This window comes from Panthera onca, chromosome D2 (genome assembly GCF_046562875.1).
Source record: "Panthera onca isolate mPanOnc1 chromosome D2, mPanOnc1 haplotype 2, whole genome shotgun sequence".
In the NCBI taxonomy this organism is placed as follows: Eukaryota; Metazoa; Chordata; class Mammalia; order Carnivora; family Felidae; genus Panthera; species Panthera onca.
In genome coordinates, this window is record NC_138349.1 from 18884928 (window position 1) to 18901294 (window position 16367).

A 16367-nucleotide genomic window follows, 5' to 3' on the forward strand; every position below is an offset into this window, starting at 1 on the left:
TTTTAGAGGCACACTGAGTCCTTTTATTGAACATATATTGTGTCATGTCACAGAAAATTGGGGATGAACAAGCAAGACTGGAAAGACCAGAAAACTCAGGAACAGTTTAGGGACATTTTCTCAAGCTACCATGAATGTGACTCGGAGTTCATGACTTGATTTCTGTTTCTGGTTTACAGTTCTAAGTACATAGACTTCAAGTGGGCTGCCTTAGGTGAGCTATCTTCCCCTGGATCGATCTCAACAGCAGGGGCAACAACACATATAGGGAGTATCCATGATGGACCAAACAGTGCTCTTTGTGTTTTGGATACGTATCTCATTTAATCCTCAGAGTAGCTCCAAAGTAGGTATTACCATATTCTCCGTTTCACATAGAAAAAAGTAAGACAGAGACAGATGAGACACTTCCAAAGACACAACTTGTGAGAAGAGCAAGATTTTGAACTCAGGGAGTCTGATTACAGACACTGTACTCTTGATTCTTGTTCTGTAAAGGGGCCATTCCATTATAGACATGGGTGTGGTGCCTTTCTTCATGTATTCAAGTAGTCATGAACCATAAAGACACCTCCAGGCTATATGTTTGCTATATGTCCCAGTTCATGTTTCAAATTCCTCTTTCTTCTTAAGACAAGGTTTTCCACAGCTATGAAGACCCAGGGGCACCTGGATGGCTCAGTCAGTTGAGTGTCCAACTCGATTTCCACTCAGGTCATGATCCCAGGGTGGTGGGAATTCTCTCTCCCTTTACCCCTCTCCCCAGCTTGTGTGCACACTGTCTCTGAAATGAAATGAAATGAAATGAAATGAAATGAAATGAAATGAAATGAAATGAAATGAAATACATAACCACAGCCCAAAATAAAGTCCACAATTCAAGCATACTCAGATGCACACTACTGATACCATGCGCAGAAATACACTGAAACTGTAGCAGGAATACTTTCCCAATGAGAGGCATGTCATTCTCTCACCAGCAGATATATAAAAGAACAACCAAAGGTGTGTAGTAATCTCAGATTTTTTTTTATTTCAACTCCGTTTATCCTGCAGCACTTGTGTTCAGCTTTCACCATTTCAGAATGTAGTCATGTCCCACCAACTCCCTTTACATCTTCCTGCAAAGAACTTTCTTCCTTTGGTCTTTATATCATAGTGCAGAGAATTCATTACCTCATTAGTTGGGAAGATTTGAGCAGGTCCTTTGGGGATAATAACGTTTCTATTTATTTTTCTGTCAGAGAATCACAAGGAAGCAAACACAATTGGCAATAAAAGAAGTTTTTAAGAGTTTGCTGGAGCTTCCTTAGTCACAAATGCTTTTTTTCTTAGGCAATCTTAAGCAGAGGAGTTGGTGAATGGACCCCACTGCATAGCTCAGGAAGTATGTCAATTACTCCTCTTCCTTTGGAAATCTACAGAGCCATTGAGAGGACTTTGGAGATATAGGAGTCAGGAATGCACAGTGTCTTTAAAGAGTAAGCTGGTCTGACTCTGACTAGCATCAGAGTATTGAAAACAAGAGGCATGACCTCAGGAATGAAGAGCAAATAATCGCCACTACATGGTAGCAATTCACCACTGTCAGAACACCCAGAAGGAATTACAAGGACTTTTACAGTGTCTGGGAGGTCACATAATTGTGGGTGTGGAGGAAGTCAGGGAAATATAATTGTAAAGCAAAAAACTGTACATATTTAATGTATACAATTTGATGAGTTTGGAATACGTATACATTAGCAAAGCTACCACCATAATCAATGTCACAAACATATCCTATAAAACTATATAAGTTTCCTCCCTCTCCATTTTTTAATTCTCTGTGTGTAATAAGAACAGTAACATAAGTTCTACTCTCTTGGAAAAATTTTAAGCATGTAGTACAGTATTGTTAGCTATTGGCACTAGGATGTATAATAGATTTCAAGGACTTATTTGTACCACTGAAACTTTAAATTCTCTGATGAGAATTCTCTGACGAATGCCTCCTCATTGCTCCCCTTCTCCCACCCCATGGAAACCATCATTCTACTCTCTGCTGCTATGACCTTGACAAATTTAGATTGATGGTATAAGTGTTATTTGTCTCTCTCTGTCTGGTTTATTTCATTTAGCATAATGTCCTCCTGGTTCATTCATGGTACCCCAAATAGCAGGATCTTCTTCTTTTTAAAGGCTTAATAATATTCTGTTGTATGTAAATCCCATATTTTCTTTATCCATTTATTCATTAATAAATATGTAGGTCCTTCCATGTCTTGGATAGTTTGAATAGTGCTGCAATGAATGTAGAAATGCAGATATCTCTTCCAGATCCTGATTTCAATTTCTTTGGAGATCTATCCATAAATGAGATTGCTAAAACATATGTTCTATTATTTTTTAAATTTTTATTTATTTATTTATTTATTTATTTATTTATTTTGAGAGAGAGAGAGAGAGAGAGAGAGAGAGAGAGAGAGAGAGAACGAACATGAGCAGGGGAGGGGCAGACAGAGAGGGAAAGAGAAAATCCCAAGCAGGCTCGACATTGCCAGCATGGAACTCAGCACAGGGCTCGAGCTTACAAACTGTGAGATCATGACCTAAGCCTAAATCAAGAGTCGGATGCTTAACCAACTGAGCCACCCAGATGCCCCTATGTTCTATAATTTTTAAAAATGTTTATTTTTTATAAACTTCCATACTGTTTTCCATAGTGACTACACCAGTTTCCCACTAACTGTATACAGTGATTCCCTTTTCTCTACATACTCACCAATGAGTGTTATCATTTGTGTTTTTTGTTGTTGTTGTTGTTGCTGTTGTTTTGTTTCTTTCAATAATAGCCATCCTAACATGTTTGACTTAGTATCTCATTATGGTTTTGATTTGCATTTCCCTGATAATTAGAGTTGTTGAGCACTTTTTCAAATACCTATTGGCCATTTGTATGTCTTCTTGGAGAAATGTTTATTCGGGTTCTTTGCCCATTTTTTTATGTTTATTTATTATTTTGAGAGAGAGAGAGAGAGAGAGAGAGAGAGAGAAAGCATGAATGGGGGAGGGGCAGAGAGAGAGAGACAAAGAATCTGAAGCAGGCTCCAGGCTCTGGGCTGTTAGCACAGAACGTGATATGGGGCTTGGACTTATGAACTGTGAGATCATGACCTGAGCTGAAGTTGGATGCTTAACCAACTAAGCCACCCAGATGCCCACCCCCCCCCTTTTTTTAATTGGCTCATTTGTTTTTTGCTATTGGGTTTCAGGAGTTTATTAGATAGATAGATAGATAGATAGATAGATAGATAGATAATATAATATATGCAAATATTTTCTCCCTTTGTGTAAATTGCCATTTCACTTTATTGTTTCTTTTGCTATGCAGAAACTTTTCAGTATGTAGTCCCACTTGTCTATTTTTGCTTTTGTTGACTATGCTTTTAGTGTCATATCAAAGAAATTGACAAGGCCAATGCTCAGAAGCTTTTTTCTATGTTTTCTTCTAGAAGTTTTACAGTTTCTGTCTCACATTTAATCTTTAATCCATTTGAATTTATTTTTGTGTATGGTGTAAGATAAAGGTTAAATTTCATTTTTTTTAATGTGCACATCTGGTTTTCTCAACACCATTTATTAAAGAGCCTATCCTTTCCCAATTTTGTAATCTTGGCACCCTTGTCAAAAATCAGTTGACAATCTATGTGTGAGTTTATTTCTGGGCCCTGTATTTTGTTCCATTGGTCTATGTGTCTGAGTTTATGTCAGTACCATACTGTTCAAATTACTGTTGCTTCGTAATAAATATAGAAATTAGGAAATATGATGCCTCTAGCTTTGTCCTTATTACTCAAAATTGGTTTGGCCCTTCAGCATTATTTGCATTTCATATGAATTGTAGGATTTTTTTTTCTATTTCTAAGATACCGTTGGAATTTTTACAGGGATTTCATTGAATCTGTAGATTTCTTTGGGTAGTAAGACATTTTAATAACATTAATTCTTTGTGTCCATGAACATAGGATATCTTTCCATTTATGTATGTCTTTTAAAATTTCCCGGGGCACCTGGGGGACTCAGTTGGTTCAGTGTCCAACCTCAGCTCAGGTCCTGATTTCCTGGTTCGTGGGTTTGAGCCCCGTGTCAGGCTCTGTGCTGACAGCTTAGAGCCTGGATCCTGCTTCGAATTCTGTGTCTCCCTCTCTCTCTGCTCCTCCCCCACTTATGCTCTTCTCTCTTTCTCTCTCAAAAATGAATGAACATTGAAAAAATTTTAAATAAAATAAAATAAAATAAAATTTCTTTCATCAGTATTTTATAGTTTTCAGTGTACAGATCTTTCACCATCTTGGTTAAGTTCATTCCTAAGTGTTTTATTCTTTGGCGGGGGAGGGTGGTGGTGGTGGTGGTGGTGGTGGTGGTGGTGGTGGTTATTTTCTGATTTACTTTTCAGATAGTTTATGGTCAGTATATAGAAGTGCAACTGATTTTTGCACATTAATTTTGTAGCCTACAAAATTACTGAATTCATTTCAACAGTTTTGGAGGAGTCTTTAGGGCTTTCTACATACAAGATCATGTAATCTATTAACAGAGATAATTTCACTTCTTTCTTTCTGGCTTAGGTGCCTTTTATTTATTTATTTATTTTTCTTGTCTAATTTCTCTGGCTAGGACTTCCAGTACTGTGTTGAATAGAAATGGTGGAAGTAGACATCCTTCTCTTGTTCCAGATCATAGAGGAAAATCTTTCATTTTTTCACCATTGAGTATGATGTTAGCTGTGGGATTTTCATATATGATTTTACTTGTGTTGAAGAATCTCCTATTATATCTATTTTGTTGGGAGTTTTTGTCATGAATGGATGTTGAATATTGTCCAATGTGGGAGGGTTGCATTTATTGAGATGATCATTTAATTTTTATCCTTCATTGTGATAATGTCACATCGAATTGTATATGTGGAATCATTCTTGTATCCCCATGATAAATTCCATTAGGTCACAGTGTATGATCCTTTTAATGTGTTGTAGAATTTGGCTTTATTGAGACTTGTTGCTTCTACGTTCGTCAAAGGTATTGACCTGTAGTTTTGTTTCTTGTGGTCTCTTTGTCTGCCTTTGGTATCAGGATAATGCTAGCTTCATAAAATGAGTTTGTAGATATTCCCTGTTCTTTTATATTTGAGAAGAGTTTAAGAATTATTAGCATTATTTCTTCTTTGAATGTTTGGCAGAATTTACCTGTGAAGCCGTCTGGTCCTGGGATTTTCTTTATTAGGAGGTTTTTGATTACTGATTTTATCTCTTTATTTGTAATTTGTCTTTTCAGACTATTTATTCTTGATTCAGTCTTGGTAGGTTGTCTATTTCTAGACGTATCCCTTCTAGGTTGTTCAGTTTGTTGGTGTATAAATGTTCATGATAGTCTCTTATGTTCCCCTCCCTACTTCATGGCATCAGTTGTAATGTCTCTTCTTTCATTTCTGCTTTTATTTATTTGAGTCTTTCCCTCTTTTTTCTTGGTTAGTATAGCTAAAGGTTTGTCAGTTTCATTTTTTTCAAAAAAACCAACTCAGCTTCATCAGTTTTTCTATTGTTTTTCTATTCTCTATTTTTTTGTTTTTGTTTGTCTCAGGATATCTTCATTTCTTCTTTAACCCAATGGTTATTGAAAAATGTGTTGTCATATGTTTGCAAATTTTCCTGTTTTTCTTATGATATTGATTTTTAATTTTATTCCATTGAGTCATAAAAGACACTTGGGAAGATTTTAATTTTATTAAATTTGTTAAGATTTGTTTTATGACCTCATGTATGATATGTTCTGTACAATGTTTCATGTGTGCTTGAGAAGAATGTGTGTTCTGCTGTTTTTCAGTGGAATGTTCTGTATATGTCTCAGTATGGTTTAGGTCTGCTATGTCCTTATTGCCATCCTCTCTGGATGCTATGTTCATTATTGAAAGTGGGCATCAAATTATTCCAGTCTTTTAAATCGTGGTATCATTCATCAATCTTGGTTATACAAATGGAAGAGCTTTTCCATTTGGGGGAGGAAAGCTGTTGTTGTTTTATCAATTTCATTTACTTGTTTATATTTATACACTTGCCCAAAGTTTGAGTATGGCCTTTCTCAGTGCTGTTGCTAAGGAGGTTTTTATTCCCTACATGCTTGGGAAAAAAAAACACCACTTGTAATCCTGGGGATGTATTCTGCTGTTTGCAAGGCACTGGGAACTGTGTCTCTCTCTGCTTTTCTGAGAGCACTCTGAGTACTCTGAAGGGTGGTTTACCTTCTTATTTCAGTGCTTGCTGCAGAGTTGGAGTAAATGCGTACATGGTTCTCATGTCTTCTTCCTGGAAAAGTAACTTCCTAATTTCAGTCTGAAACATACTGCTCCACGGAGCAGAATCATCAAATTGCAATAGCATCTCAAGTGTGCCAATATTAAAACCTTCTTTCTTAATCCCTAGAATTCTTGTAGCATTCTTCTTACTTTTATGGACACCATAATGAAGTTACAGATGTTCTCATTCTAAGTAAACTGTCCACAGGGCTTAGATTTCTTTTTCTCTGGGGCCCACATTCTAGCCGTATGGTGCCTTCCAGCATTCAGGAATCTCTGTCATAGCTGGGGAAAAAATCCCCATACTCAAATATCACCTTACGTCACATACTTAATTTTATGTCCCACTCTCTGATTAATTTGTACATTGTAACTATGTAATGGGTTTATATAATCCTAACAACAAAGGAGGGTATACAAAGTATAAGGTAGCTTTAGCAAATTTATTGAGTGTCAGCTCCAATTTGAAAGAAACCCTGCATACGTTTTCTTTCCATCCCCTTCCCGTCATTTCTTCTCCCTTTCTTGATTTTCTTTCCTTCTCTCTTTCTTTGTCCTGCCCTTTATAAATGCATTAAAAAATGAGTACAGCCCTAAATTTAAAGCAGTTTTGAGAAGTAACTGTTAATGTCTTTTTAGCAGCCAGTCAAGCTTTAGCTTCCTCTTTTCACTGTACTGGAGATTTACCATTAATCCTTGGGCATATGCTTGCTATTTGGTGCTTTAGAGAAGGATTAGAGAATATGGGGAGAAAAAACGTCTGCTTTTCTGAAGCTAGTCACTTCTAAAATCTCCACTGCACAGTATGTCTAGGACATACTTTATTCCAAATTGAGGTTTAGCATCATTATTCCATCTTTATTCCAAATTGAGGTTTAGCATCAGTTGGTATGATGCCAAAAGTGAAAGACAACCCAGGTTTGAATCATGCTCTGGTGACTAGGCAGAGCAACATTGTGTTCAAGCTTTTGGAAGTACAGAAAGTCTATTTACTAAGCTTCACAGCCATGGCCATGATCTTGACATGAACTGTATTTCATCTCCAGAGAATCCTTTAGAAGCAATGCCCTGAAAGAGGGTGAACCATATTTTCTCTATTGACCTGGCAGTTGGGCCCTCTTCACTCTTCTTGCCTAATGCTCTGAGGCTCAAATGGCCTTGAAAGTCATGTGTTTGAATGTTTTATGTCCGTATTAACTACTAAGCCATGTTATAATCAGAGCAAACAACAGAATTTTTTTTTGAGTATATTCCTCCTCCTGATTCTTATTGTTGAACAGATAGTTCTTACCAAATCTGCAATCATTATGCACTGTTGTGTACAAATTGCCTTTGTTTCCTCTTTAAAATGAAAGTTAATTCTTACTGTAAACATGTCACATGCAGTTGTGAAAGTATACACAATGCGAAAAACAAGTACACACACACAAAAGAAAGTAAAAATAATCACGTAAGATTGTAGCATCTAGGGAAAATGATTGCTTAATGTTTTCGTGAACAATAGATTGCATTTAAAAAGCCATCTTGAAAATTAGGCGTGGTTAGTTTCTGGCATGTATCAATGTGTGAGGAGAGAAAGAACAAGAGAGACCAAGAGCTACCATTAATATTTTCTCCAGTTAAGAAGCAGCAAAGAAACCACATATTGAGAGGAGAAGAGAGAAAAGTTGAGGAGATAGTGTGTGTGTGTGTGTGTGTGTGTGTGTGTGTGTGTGTGTGTGTGTGTGTGTTTTCTAAGGCTGAACCAATCAACAGTGATACAGATCTGTTTCTTGGGTTAATTAGAGGAATATGAACCGTTCACACAGTTTGCAGCTTATCCCTGCAGAGCAGGACTCAGAGACCCTTCACTCCCAGCCAGGTCTCAACTGTATCTCTTCTGGGTTTATCCTTCGGTGCTGAGAAAGCCCATAAGCTCCTTTGCGACTCAGCCTCGATCTGGGTGCGAAACACTTGGACCATGATGGTTCACTGAAATCCATAGAGACCGGGAAACAGAAACCAGCGTATCCATTTGGAATAACAAGCAGTTTTGTTTTGTTTAGCTTTTTTTCCCTTCCCTTCCCCTACAAGGCCCTGTCTGCTAAGTCACAAGGAGCATAATAAACACATCGTAGATTTAATCAATTTCAGAGTCTCTGGTCTGTTTGCTGACTAGCTTGAATGTATTGAATTTCCTCAGCGGGCTGGGAGGGGGAACAGTGGCTTATAGCCCAGGATGGATTTTGACTTCTTGCATGAATGTTTCATTCTTTGTTTGTGACAAATCCAGTAAAGATTAGTTTTGTAACTCTTCTGAATGGCTCCTTGCCTGCTAGCTGCCCCCAGACAATAGAGTTTTATCACACCAAATCACCACTACAAGAATCATTGCCAATGTTTCCCCAGGATAAATAAGCTGCTTTTTGACTAAGCTTGCCTTTCATGGTAAATGGTTAAAGACCTGTGTGTCTCATGTCATTAACAAGTGAGCGGATAAATACTTCTATTCAGTAATTTTCTTTGCTGATACAGACAGTTATAAATTCACATAAGTGAAGGAGACAGTTTTCATTTAGAACCCCCACTCAGCATTTTGTGTTACTGATGCTTGCCAGATAAAATAAAATACAACCTCTTTGTTTGCTTGGCAAGCAGCTAGATTTGTTTATTAGGCACCCTCCCACTTTGGTGTTCTTTCCTTGTAACTGGTGCTGGAGTCACTCTTAAGTCAGAACATTCTTAACTCAGGAGCAAGTTGACCTCCTAGGATTGACCTTATAGGATTGCACTCCTTCAGTGTAGACAGAATTCTGACAGAAAGAGACTAGCATTCAGCTGTCTATGTGTGGTGCTCTGCAAGATCCCCTCTATAACTGTAATTAGATTTGAATCTGGAAAGAATAAGAACCACTGACCACCAGGGGAGGAAAGGACTGTAAAAAAGGTATGTTATATGATGGAGACAGTTGGTCCAAGAACAGGAACATGCCTTGCCTGAGGTCACACAATTAATCTAAGTTGGAACAAAAGAAAAAGTCCATATACCAGTCTTCCAAGAGATGTGATTCCCTCCACCAGCCCGTACGTGCGTTCTTTTGGGTTAGGGTATCAGTTTCCACACAGGACCTATTAAAAAGAAAAGGCTGCTTGGGAAGAGAGAAACTTAATGTGTTCTCCTTCCACTTAAGCAATTAACAAGAGTTTCTTTATCTGGGAAATTACCAATGACAGCTCAGCCAAAAAAATAATGTGGAACCTCTCTGACTTCTGTTGAGGTTGGATTCATCCCAAACTTCTGAGACTAATGCCAAGAGAATAAACCAAACCCTGGGAGCTATGACCTTGCCTAGTACTTCCCTTTGCTTGTCTGGGAGTCTTCTTCAATTCCTGCACCATTTGGCACTTTTGAGCAACCCCCTCCTTTTGGATTTTTTTTTCTGTATAATGATCCCTTAGCCTCCCTGTTTCTTATTTCTCTTCCTTTTCAATCAGAACTTCCCCTTACCTTGTATTTAATTCTGTTCTGGATAAGGGATGTTTGAGAGAAACTCAGCAGCTCAGCACATAGTCAGCCCAGCTTCTGGATCCACATTGACCTTGTGCCCAGCTTTAATGACATGTACAGTGACCAAGTCTCTGACTGATGGATGGAAAACAATGAGATAGTCTCAACTACCTTTAAAAGGGTTCAAATTCAGGGTTCTGCCTCACTGAGGATTTCCCTCCACAGGAAATTGTGTGGCTAATGATCTGGGCGTGCCTCTCTACCTGGCCGAGTCCGCCCTCAGCTTGAAAGACAGATGGCCAAGGTGGATGGAGCTGGAGGAGGTAAGTAGCTGAGAAGCCAGAAAGTCCCATGCAGGGAATTAGAAGACAGGTTTTAATGCCAAATGTCCTTGGCCACCCAAGGCCAGGAAACTCAGAGCATGCCGGGCAACTACCAAAGGGAAATATATTTTTGAAGTCTATGCTAGAAGACAGAGGACCCAGAGGTTGCCTTTAGCAAGAGAGCTGTGAAGTCTTTTCCAGCCATCTCCTCTGTTTCTAGGGCTACAAATGAGGCTGATTTATGAGATGCCAATGACCTGCCATGTAAAAGGGGTAGATAAAAGAGAAAAATATATCTGAAATCAGTCTTCGGACACCTGATTATAGCTTAATTTTTCTGTAGACATGTATTTTCTTTTGGCACTCCTTGTTTCTAGCTTAGGCTAGAAGGTTTCATGCTGATAGGAAAGGCCATCTGTTTGGAGAGGTTATTGTTAATATTTGTTTAATGTTGAGAGCTAGACGGCTCACTTTGATAAACTCCAGAGGTTTGTATAATTCAGCTGGCAATCTGACAATCTGGTCACCTGAGGATCTTGAGACAAGACACAGGTAAGCAAGCAACACAGTCACTTATCCATTACTGACCTTTCAGTGTGGTTTTTTATATTTTTTGAAGGATAGAACAAATGCAAAAGGTGTGTCTTAGTCACTTTTGGCTGCTATGGCAAAATATCATTGACTGTGTGGCTTAAACAGTAAAACATTTTTCACAGCTCTGGAGGCTGTAAAGTCTAAGGTCAAGGTGCAGGTGGAGTTAGTAACTGGTGAGGACTCTCCTCCTGGTTTTCAAAGAACCACCCTCTTGCTGTATATTCAACAAGAGAGAACGAGAAAAAGAGAGAGAGAGAGAGAGAGAGAGAGAGAGCGCACACACTCTGGTTTCCTTCTCTGCCTCTAAGGGCACTAATCACATCATTGGTGCTCCACCCATATGACCTCATTTAAACCAAATTCCCTCCAAATATCATCACACTGAGGATTAGGGCTTCAACCTATGAACATTTAGTCCATGGCAAGGGGTTCAGAAAGCCTGAGGGAGGCAAGCAGGAAGTAGCTTTTTGAATGCTGAATTCTGGTGGTGTTTTCTGAAGCATCTCATCTCATTTCAGATTTTGCCTAACTGAAGAATCAGATTCATTTCTCACAAATCAAATATAGTCCTATATTGATGATCTGTTGCTACAGTAGTGCACTTTAATACTCAGTGGCTTAAAAAAATAATCACCTATTGGTTATATGTGAGGAAATCAGCTATGGGAAGACAAGGTGAGTCCCTAGAATAACAATTTACATTATGCTGGGTTAGACTGCTCTCCTGGTCTCAGCTAGGCTCCCTCACATGTCTGAGCTTGATTGGCTATGGCTGCTCTTGGATAGCCTCAATGGAATGGCTTCCATGACTGGGGCCTCTCTCCATGTGTCTTTCACATCCCACTAGCAGGCTGGCTCAGGCATGTCCTTACAGAAATTATGGAGAATCAAAGGTGAAAGCAAAAAAAAGTACAAGTGCTTTCACAAGTTTCTGCCTGCATTAAGTTTTCTACTGTTTCATTGGTCAAGGAAAGAGACATGGCCAAACTGAGAGTCAGTATATGAGGACATTTCCAAAGGCATGATACATGCAGACTGTTAATCATAACAATGAATGCAGTCATTCTACAATAACATGGGAATATCCAACTTCTTGTATAGTAATACTGCCAAATCCTTACCAGTTGGAGGATATGGATGGCATTTAGACAGATTGCACCCCTGAGCAATTTGGTCTCCGCTGCACTGAACACGGTAAGGCTAGTTTTCCCAAGAGAAAAGAGTTTCCTGCCCACTCTTGCCTCCCAATGTGACTCTAATTGACTTTCAGTCCTAGCAGCAGCACCTGATTGCTGGAGCAGCCACTCTATAGTCAGAGCCCAAAGAAAGAGCCCTTTATCACTTTGTATAACTTTAGCTTCCTTTTCTGTGTGTTTGAGAGAGATGAATGTTCAAAGAAGCCTAAGGATGAAGGAAACATTATTAGGGTTCTCCTGAGAAACAGAACTAATAGGTGTATTTTATATTCATATATAAAATCTGCTATGTTATATACCATGTATAATAATTATATATAATAATATATATTATTATATGTGTGTAAATAGAAATATTATAAAATCAAAAGAGAGAGAGAATATATATATAACTGTAGAATAAATCACTTTATAAAAATGAGTTGATTGGTTTATGTGATTATGGAGTCTAAGAAGTCACACATTGGGGCGCCTGGGTGGCTCAGTCGGTTGGGCGTCCGACTTCGGCTCAGGTCATGATCTCGCGGTCCGTGAGTTTGAGCCCCGCGTTGGGCTCTGTGCTGACAGCTCAGAGCCTGGAGCCTGTTTCAGATTCTGTGTCTCCCTCTCTCTCTGACCTTCCCCCATTCATGCTCTGTCTCTCTCTGTCTCAAAAATGAATAAACGTTAAAAAAATTAAAAAAAAAAAGTCACACAACCCACCATCTGCCAGCTGGATACCCAGGATACCTGGCAATGTAGTTACAGTCTTAGGAGGCCCGAGAATCAGGAAAGCTGATGGTATAAGTGCCTGAGGGCAGGAGAAGACCCAGCTCAATGGGAAGGCAAGGAGAGCATATGCATCTTTTCTCCACCTTTTTATTCTACTCAGGCCTTTACTGGATAGGATGATGCCCAACCACACTGGGGAGGGCAAGATGCTTTACTCAGTACACTATTGCAAATGCTAATCTCACCCAGAAACACCCTTACAGACACACTCAGAAATAATGTGCCCAAATATCTGGGCACATCGTGGCCTAATCAAATTAAAACATAAAATAAGCCATCACAGGAATAATAAGTGGAAATTGGAAAGTGAGAAGCAGACTACCTTGTAAGTTCCCCCAAGACTCTATGTGTTTGAGGCACAGATTACCAGAGCAAGGAGGGACCTTCAAGGTCACACCCCCAGCATCCATGATCTCCATGATGTGTCACAATAAAACACTCAAGGGAATCTCAACTCTTGGGTTTCAGCCTCTTAGAGTTTGCTGCTTATATTTTAGCCTAAATGACATATGGGAGCAAAGTCGTGGCAAGGTGTAGGTGTCCACAATATTGAGGAAGAGAGTTCGTTATACATCCTGACTTATTATCTCTCACTCTCCCTCCCCACTCCATACAGGGACCTTTAGAATTGGCATACTATTAGATGCACCATTCCTAGTGTCTTTCCAATTCCTCTTTCCCAGTCTAGACAGAGTTGACTTCATCCTTCTGCTCTAACTTGCTACTCTTCCAGCAAGCACAGAGTCTATTCTGTCTTTGTTCCTCTTACTTGGTCCTCTTCTTCCACTCCTTTCTTGCAGGGCTTAGACTTCACCTCTCTATTCCCAGATAAGCATCTCTTGGCTATTTCCCCCATTTAAAGCAGGTGGCAGAGTAACACAGTAATATATTTTCATCCATAGACTTGAGCAAAGTGGATGCAGGGTGGAGAAAGAAAGGAATATTCTTTGTGTATTAGGGATTTGATGTCACTGAAATTCATTAATGCCATGTCAGAAATTATTTAATACATCCCTCACTGCTTTGTGGAATAGGAGCATAAAATTCAGTCAAGTGAGGGATTCCATACCTAGATATTTGGTCAGTTTCCCAATTGGGCCTGGACTCAAGTCTTCTGACTTCTGACTTCTGACAGCAGATGTCTTCTCATCTCTGAAACTGTTCAAGCAAGAGACTTACAACCATTACATTGAGGAAAGATTGGATTAATTGGCCCCTGAGGTTCTTTCTAACCCTGAGATTCAGAGACAATGAGTCTAACCCCTCAATTTACAGATGAAGCATCCAAGAGAAGTTAAACAAATTGCCTACACCCCATTGGCCTTGAAGCTAAAATGCAAAACTAGGTCTTCAGTTCCCGTTCAATGTTCTTTCCAAGCACTCTTTGTCTTAGGTGCGTCTCACCTAGAAGAGAACCACTGTCTTGGATTCTTCCCATTTCCTGAATCTAAATGCCAGAGCGCAGAAGAGAGATCTTGTACACCTTGTTTGCCTTTGTTGGATTCGTTTAAGTTGTTCCTGGGCCAAAAACCCATTTTTCAATATTTCCTGTAAAGTTGCCCAGAAGCACTGAGCCCTAGTTATTTGGATCATTTAAAGCAATTGATTTTTTTTCTTCATTATTTTTCTTGTTCTTTCTCAATTCTTTCAGAAGACTCCAAATGAAAACGCAAAGAGAAAAGCAATTTTGAAAGAATTGAACATCTTCAGTTCCTTTTTCAGATAATGGTTTTCTCATTCCTAGCAATATTCTTTATATTCTTTAAATAAATACAACTAAAATTTTCTACCAAATATCCTCAATAGTGAAGAAGAGTGAGCCTGTACTTTTGGAGGTCTGGAGATAAACTCTACATTCTCCCCACTTACCTTGAAATTTCCTTGAAGCCTTTATCTTTCTTTAAAAATGAGAATTTCACATTCAATTCTCCAATCTATGCATTTTATCTAAAGTGTTTCAAATTATATTCCATGGGGGCTCCTGGGTGGCTCAGTCAATTAAGTTTCCAACTTTGGCTCAGGTCATGATCTCCCAGTTTGTGAGTTCAAGCCCGGCATCAGGCCCTGCGTTGACAGCTCAGAGTTTAGAGCCTGCTTAGGATTCTGTGTCTCCCTCTCTCTCCGCTCCCCCCTCCACCCTGCTCACAATCTCTCTATGTCAAAAATAAATATTAAAAAAATTAAAAAAATAATTTATATGCCATGAACTAAATTTGATTCTGCAGGAAGGCTCACAGCTATACTGCAACCTATCCTTTTGGCATTGTAGTAAATATGCTTCATTAAAGAAATATGGCTTTAGGGGTGCCTGGGTGGCCCAGTTGGTGTAGTGTCTACTCTTGGTTTCAGCTCAGGTCATGATCTCGCAGTTTGTGGGATCAAGCCCTGTGTTGGGCTCCACACTAACAGCAAGGAGCCTACTTGGGATTCTCTCTCTCTCTCAAAATAAATAAATAAACTTAAAAAAAATATGACTTTACACACACAGTAGAGATGGATATTGACCTTCCCAGCTTATCCCTGAAAACCATAAAATCACTAAAGGATGAATTCAATAACTGCCAATATTTAATCTCCCTCAAAGAAATTAAAATTACACTCTGCCCCACTAAAGAATAACACCTTCCCCAATATGCATTTTATAATACAATGTTTTAAAATAATAAAAACTAACATAAAACTATTGTTTTATGCATAATCTCACTTCATCCTCACAACTTTATACAGTAAGAACAGTATTAGCAGCTCCATTTACAAATAATGAATTAGAGCCACAAAGGAGTTAAGTTACCCGCCCAAGGTCACATAATAAGTAAAGGGCTGGAGGCGGGGGTTGGGATGAGACCCAGTATGTCTCAGAACCACCACACTTTCTGGCTTATGAGTTTCTTCTAGTTTTTGGCAAATATTTGCTCCTCCAGTTGATATACCTCCCTCCCCAAGAGTGGATGTTCTAGAAGCAAATCCTATGACTTGTGTTCCACAAGACAATTTGTTGTTTCTTATCTGTCCCACCAGTGTAGAAAAAAAGCAAAAGAAATCCATGGCTATTTTGTGATATCTTTTGCATTTTTAAGAAAAAGGAGGACATTTGTATCAAAAACAAAAAACAAATCACACAAAAATGAAAATGCAGTGACTCAGATACTACAGGGAATTAACCCTGGAAATACTCAAACTGACAAGGATGAGGTCAGAGAGAAGCTACAGGGAGAAGACCCATTCATTATGGAAAAGGCTTCTGGGGTGAGAATCTTTCAAGTTGCATTCTGTTCTTTCCTTGCTTTTGCACTGTGCATCATCTGTCTGCCTGCATTCCCTTCTAGTATTTCTTTAATTCCTTCAGATGCTCAGCCATGTTTCCTGGCTTGTGTCATTGACGGCTGTCTTGGCCATTGGGAACAAAGATGGTGCTATCACTTTGATCCGCTTCTTGCTAGAGGCAACTATAATTTTCCCCAACTCTATACCCTTGACTATGGAGATGTCTGGCACCATACCAGCATCACCTCAGAAAGGGAGCTTTGGTTCTTTTAGCTCTGGCTCTCTAACAGTCATGGAGCTTCTCATCATCCTACTTTGGTTTCCCTTCATTCAACAGTATTTCTTAAACATCTACTATGTGCAAACCCTGACTGGAAACTGAAGAGAAGATGGTAAGCAGA

General features: G+C 39.0%; 1 long non-coding RNA gene across 1 annotated transcript in view; it reads right to left on the reverse strand.

Annotated features, from left to right (window-relative positions):
• Positions 1-481: 481 nt before the first annotated feature.
• The window catches only part of LOC132684896 (uncharacterized), a 36027-nt gene continuing 20141 nt past the window's right edge, over positions 482-16367 (reverse strand). The window contains exons 4-6 of the long non-coding RNA XR_013550639.2: positions 13772-13860; positions 9359-9439; positions 482-784 (exon numbers count right to left, since the gene is read on the reverse strand). This is a non-coding gene — a long non-coding RNA (uncharacterized LOC132684896). The remainder of the gene's footprint in view (positions 785-9358; positions 9440-13771; positions 13861-16367) is intronic.